At 47.3% G+C, this 6,000-nt stretch overlaps 1 protein-coding gene across 7 annotated transcripts in view; it reads left to right on the top strand.

Annotated features, from left to right (window-relative positions):
* Positions 1-6,000, top strand: part of kdm6ba (lysine (K)-specific demethylase 6B, a) — a 98,168-nt gene that overhangs the window by 69,268 nt on the left and 22,900 nt on the right. For 3 of the 7 annotated variants that reach the window (XM_061234674.1, XM_061234676.1, XM_061234669.1), the window contains exons 1-2: positions 1,803-2,120; positions 2,501-2,597. The exons of 3 other annotated variants lie outside the window; for them this stretch is intronic. The gene's annotated coding sequence lies outside the window, so the exon portion shown is untranslated. Of the gene's footprint in view, positions 1-1,802; positions 2,121-2,500; positions 2,598-6,000 lie in introns of those variants that run through there. One more of the 7 variants, XM_061234673.1, reaches the window with a different exon arrangement.

The raw sequence follows: 6,000 nt of genomic DNA, 5'->3' as shown, positions 1-6,000 counted from the left end.
AGGAACTCTAGCTACCTGACCCTGAACCTGGAGAGTGTAAATGTGAGTGCTTTCATGTGTAGGGCTGGATTTCTACTGGCTCATTCATGCGATGCCTGGCTGTGTAGCTTAGCCTCTGTTCTTGTGTGTGTTCTGGGGTATGCGCTGTTCTGGGGTACTCCATACTGCACGCTGTTCTGGGGTACTCCGTACTGTGCGCTGTTCTGGGGTACTCCATACTGCACACTGTTTTGTGTGGAGTAGGATGTGTCCAGGGACGGTCAGATTGAGATTGTTCGGAGTGAAAGGACAGCATGTTTTAAGGAAACAGGCTAACGAGCCCAGGATCAGTCATGTGACATATGGGCGTGAGCACTGTGTGTGTGAGGGTGGGTGTGTGGGGGGCTTGTTGCCTGTGTATGTGTGTGTGTGTGTGTGTGTGTGTATGTGTGTGTATATGAGTGTGTGTGTGTGTATGTGTGAGTGTGTGTGTGTGTGTGAGTGTGTGTGTGTGTGTGTGTGTGTGTGTATGTGTGTGTGTGTGTGTGTGTGTATGTGTGTGTGTGTGTGTATGAGTGTGTGTGAGTGTGTGAGTGTGTGAGTGTGTGTGTGTGTGTGTGTGTGTGTGTGTGTGTGTATGTGTGTGTGAGTGTGTGTGCGTGTGTGTGTGTGTGTGTGTGTGTGTGTGTGTGTGTGTGTGTGTGTGTGAGTATGTGTGTGTGTGTGAGTGTGTGTGTGTTCTGAGGTACTTTGTACTGCGCGCTGTTTTGTGTGGAGCAGGATGTGTCCATGGACGGTCAGATTGAGATGGGGGTGAGCACTGTGTGTGTGTGTGTGTGTGTGTGTGTGTGGTTGTTTGGTGGGCTCTGTTGTGTGTGTGTGTGTGTGTGTGTGTTTGTATGGGGGTGTGTGGGGTGCTCAGTTGTGTCTGGGTGTGTGTGTATGGCTGGGGTGTGTGGGGGGCTGGGTTGTGTGTGTGTGTGTGTGTGTGTGAAGGTGGGTGTGTGGGGGGCTGGGTTGTGTGTGTGTGTGTGTGGGGGGGGGGGGGGGGGGGGCACGGGTACTGGCAGTCGGAGGATGTGTCACTTGTACAGACGGTGGCTTTCTCCCTTTAGCCTCTCTTTCAGACGATCAGTCAGCCTCCAAACTGTTCGACAAGGGTCTGGTGTGACTGAGTCACACCTGGGTACATTTCCCCGTCCCAAAAAGGCTTGACACACTTCCCTGCTCTCTTTTCTACTTTTGGCTTTTACACACTTTCACACTTTTTACACACTTTCTTTAACTCATTTATTATCACTCCTTTTTCATAATTTTATTTCTCAGTAACATATGAAGTTGTTGATTGAATAACAGGACGCATAAGTGTTTTTACTCGTTTTTTTTTTAATCAAAGGCACGAATGCTTTAAAGACAGAGATACACTAAAATCCTGTCTCAAGCTTCCTTCCTGTCTGAGGAAGTAACTATAGGATAATATTCAGCGGATTATTTATAGCTGTGTTTGACAGAACAGTGTTTGGGATGGTGTCAGATCGGAATTATAAATAGTTTGGTTGGCAGAACTAACGGGTTGAATCGTGATGAGGGCTAGAACAGTCACGAGTCCACCTTAAATACGCAAAGCGGAACGGCGGAACAGCAGGACGAACTTATTGGTGCCAGTTTGCGCTGTCAGGGAATTCCGGCAGTGAGGGGCAGGCCGAACGACGTCAGCGAGTAGGGGGGGCAGGAGGGCGGTTCTGGAACGGAGCCAGACCAGTGCGTGCGGTGACATCATCCGGTCTGAGCCAAACAGCGTGCCTCTTTTAGAGCAGCTCAGAGCAGTTCGATCCACAGCTCTGAAAGCGAAAGACTATAGGCTAGAGGAAAAAAGTGGAAAGACAAGCAGCAAAAGCTGTCGTAACAACACAGTCCCATTGAGCACAAAGCCGTTTGTCAACTATTTTATGTTACTAGCGACTCGAAGGAAGAAGAGTGGATTTAACATAGCAACCGTGTTTCGGTCTACGTTGTTTCCACTGTTGTGTGGGCAGCTTCATTCCGTTTCCCTGGAGCAAGAAGCAGGAGCTGTTACCGACAACCGAGTGCCCCGGCAACGCGAGCAGAAGCACAGCAAGAATACTCTACTCATTCCTCCGGTACATGCTGGAATACTTCTCAAACCATAATTCTTTCAATGTCGTTGACCTTTCTATTGGTGCGCTTTTCGTGGTCTTTTTTCCTGCTATTTGGGGAATTTTGATGGTAGCCCATATCATTAAAGGATCTTCGTTTTCTTTACTTTGTGAACCCTCTTCGTTTTTTTTTCCGAATCCCGGGGCTTTTAAATCGAAGACAGATTTCGTACTCGTTTGGACGATTCCATGTGTAGTGATCGATTTAATTTCCCCGATAATTGAAGGTTGAATTACTGCTGAATGTATCTGCGATATTTCAACTTGTTATAGACTACTTTGTCGCATTTTTCCCCCCATCGGTAGCCTATTTTTATTTTGTTTCTATCGTCGTTGTTCAACAGAGAATTATCCTTGGCGAAACGCGGACTGAGGAATACCGACGGTGAACAGTCGTGTTGTAGCCTACTTCTAGGACGAGTTTTTACAGTTTTGATAAAGGTAAGTCGCCTTTCTAAGCCCACTGTTCTTCATTCCTCGCAATGCTACTGTCTCAGTGGGGCTTGTAGTGTAAAATATTCAGGAGCACGCGAAGGGATGAGCTCAGTCGTAGCCCGGTGTATTTGAAACAACTGATTGTGTAGTAGTTAACAGTAAAATGGGCTTCTGTAACCGGAAGACGCACTCGAGTCTGTTAACTCTTTGAGTGTCATGCCAGTTGAAGAACTAGCAAGATGGCAGTTTAACTTCGGATATCTTAACTTTTGCCACATTGTTAACCTGGGATGTCTTGATGTCATTTTGCCATACATGGGACTTTGTAATTAATTTTTTTTTTTTTTTTTTTTTCTTCGCTTAAACTTTAACTAGCTGCTATTTGTGTGCAAGCCCCGGAGGACTTTCCCAGTCAAATACCAGAGTGTAGCTCTTCAAACACGGAAACCCACGTGTTGTCCGTGGGAGGGACGGATGGGAGGAGAAAATAAGAAAGAACTTCTTGTGTAACGTGATCCGATCCCACGCCTTTGTCTGTGGGAGTGGTCCGGGCTGGGTACGCAACTGGGCTGTCTCTTAACAGAATGAATTGCCGGAGTCCGTACAATGAGATATTGAAAAAAAGTCGTTTTCACCGCACTACCTCACAAGTTGGGGGTGGGGTGTATGTGTGTGGCTTTTCTCATATAACGCAGGTAACCAGAAAAATAGCGAGGGGGAAATTGCTTACCCGAACACTTCCAAGATATTTAAAGTACTTGGAAAAATTATAAGAATATGTTCCAGATGCATCTTGTGTGGCTTTTATATACAAAGCGCGACCAGTGTTTCAAAGTGTAGCCTAGAGCATGTCATAAATCCCGTGGTGTGTCTACAACCTTAGGTGCGGGGATGGGGGGTCAGGAACACCGCTTTGAAAGTCTGCTTCCGTACGCTTGATTTATTGCCCGATTGACATGGAAACCCAAATGACATGTTTGTTTTCCTTTGAAGACGGGGGGGGGGGTTGTGTTGTTGGGTGTCGTCCGTCTGTGGTAGTAATTCCGCTGCCTGTTGTTACTGGTATTTGAAATGCCCGCCCCTGATGTGAATGCGACGGATCGCCCGCCTTCACGCTGTGACGAAATGTAATTTTAAAGCTACACATACCGTAATATCCTTTTTTTGTTTACAGTGCTGTCCGTATACATCATATCATGACTACTTGCCAGTTTCTGAAGCCACATCACCGGTTTTTCTGTTCGCTTCAATTAAGTATGACCTTATAGCCTAAATGGTTTACAAATATCACCATGATTTTTCCTACGTTGAAACAGCTGACTAAGCTAGACTTATTTGTAGCTTCGTAACTGATGTCCCAACTGTTGTGATGGGTCTCGCAATTTGGCATTCTTTGTCTGAGGGGGAGCTAATGCGGTGTGTTTTGACATTAGGTCCGTGTGGCTGTTCGACGGAGGTGGTTAAGTATGTAGGTGCGGGTGTTAAGACTCTATGGCCATGAGTAAATCCGTGTGACGTTATGCTACGTATGCGGTCGGTGGGCACCATTAGCTGTAGAAACATAGTCGGTGAGCACTGTAGCCCACTGTGGAGTTGCTGCAATTTATCAGACGTAGCAGGGATGTTCGGTTCTGGACATTCAGACTAATAAGCTGGTACAACACTTGCTTTAAATCTGCTCCTGGTAGCGTTGTTTAAAAAAAAAAAAGAAAAAAAAAAAGAGGTATGAGATGAGAAAGTGAAAGCCATTGTTGTCTTTCTTCACTGGCTCATGCCTCCACAGACACTTAACAATCAAGTGCCCACTACATGCTGAGTTTGTCCAGTGAGTGTTTCTTGCACCCTTCTTCTCAACAGGAGTAGATTTCAAACTTAAGAGTTGATCAGACGGGCATGGGAGTGGGTGTACGTGTAATGAGTTTGAAACACTTCCAGCAAGTCTCAGTGCGTGTGAAGTTTCCTCAGACTTTCTGGGAGAGAAACTGATGAGATGAGGAAATAGCATTTTCTAAAGTACGAAAACTTGCATTTAAAGGAAAGGGTGCCATTTCTTTGAATTAAGTTTGAATGGGTGATGTTTACAGATAAAAAAATAGGGCAAATAGGCAAGGTCATTTAAAGACAAAGCTATGATGTAACCTTATTGTTAACAGGCAGCACTCTCCTCTCCATGGCTGAACTTGCAATGCTTTGAGCAGGATTGTAGTCAGTGGCAGCAACTCAATGCATAAGAGCATACCGCCAAGGGGTCAAGAGGTACAGTTGTTGTTCCGACCAAACATCAGAATGGGTAAGAAATGTGATCTAAGTGACTTTGACATTGAAAACAAAAGAACACCCAGTGAGCGTCAGTTCTCTGGCCGAAAAGGTGGTGTTAGTGAGAGAGGTGAGAGGAGAATGGCCAGACTGGTCAAAGCTGACAGGAAGACAACAGTAACTCAAATAACCCCGCATTACAACAGTGGTATGCAGAAGAGCACCTCTGAACACACAACACATTGAGCCTTCATTACATTACATTACATTATTGGCATTTGGCAGACGCTCTTATCCAGAGCGACGTACAGTTAATTAGACTAAGCAGGAGACAATCCTCCCCTGGAGCAATGCAGGGTTAAGGGCCTTGCTCAAGGGCCCAACGGCTTTGCGGATCTTATTGTGGCTACACCGGGATTAGAACCACCGACCTCGCGAGTCCCAGTCATTTACCTTAACCACTACGCTACAGGCCGCCCCAAGTGGAACCAGCAGCAGAAGACCAAGACGTCTAATAAATACTAATCAAGTGGTCACTGAGTGTATTTTGCAAATTGTGATGGTTACCCTTCAATAATTTATGAGTTTGATGGTGTGTGTGTGTGTGTGAGTGTGCGTGAGGCTGATTCCGTTGTTTCGGCAGTGTTGTGGAGTTTGTCGAGTGTGAGTTTTCTGGCTGCGTTCATCACCCGTTCTGTACCTCCGCGGCGTGTCGCGTGAGCGGTGGACGGCCGCGGCTCCGGCTAGTTTGGCGCGGCGCGTCGGTGGCGCGGCCCCCGGCGTGTTTGTGTTGGTCTGTGGCCCGCAAGGATGACGGGGAGGCGAAGAAGGAAGGTCTTTATGAGTCACGTTTTCGAGGCGCGCAGGAAAAGACGTTGGCTTTTCACGTTCGGCTCTCGATCTATTCTTAGTCACGCTCCTGACTTCACCCTTTTGGCAGAGGCCCTGGCCGAGCCTCGCAGCGCCCCGGGGGGAAGGGCGTTCTGGCCACGGATAAACCGCCGTGTCATGCGTAAATCGCTCCTGTCCTGGCCCGGAGGTCCGCTGCCCGCGCGCGGTGCCGTGTTTGAAAGGATATTTACGTCGGCCGCGGTCGTGTAGTCCCGGCTGCGGCTGTTTCAGGTAGAGTCCTGACGCTGCCTCATGTTGTTTA

Source organism: Conger conger, chromosome 3 (assembly GCF_963514075.1).
Source record: "Conger conger chromosome 3, fConCon1.1, whole genome shotgun sequence".
In the NCBI taxonomy this organism is placed as follows: domain Eukaryota; kingdom Metazoa; phylum Chordata; class Actinopteri; order Anguilliformes; family Congridae; genus Conger; species Conger conger.
The sequence above is the reverse complement of the archived record's forward strand: the minus strand, read 5'-3'. Positions and strand labels throughout refer to the sequence as shown.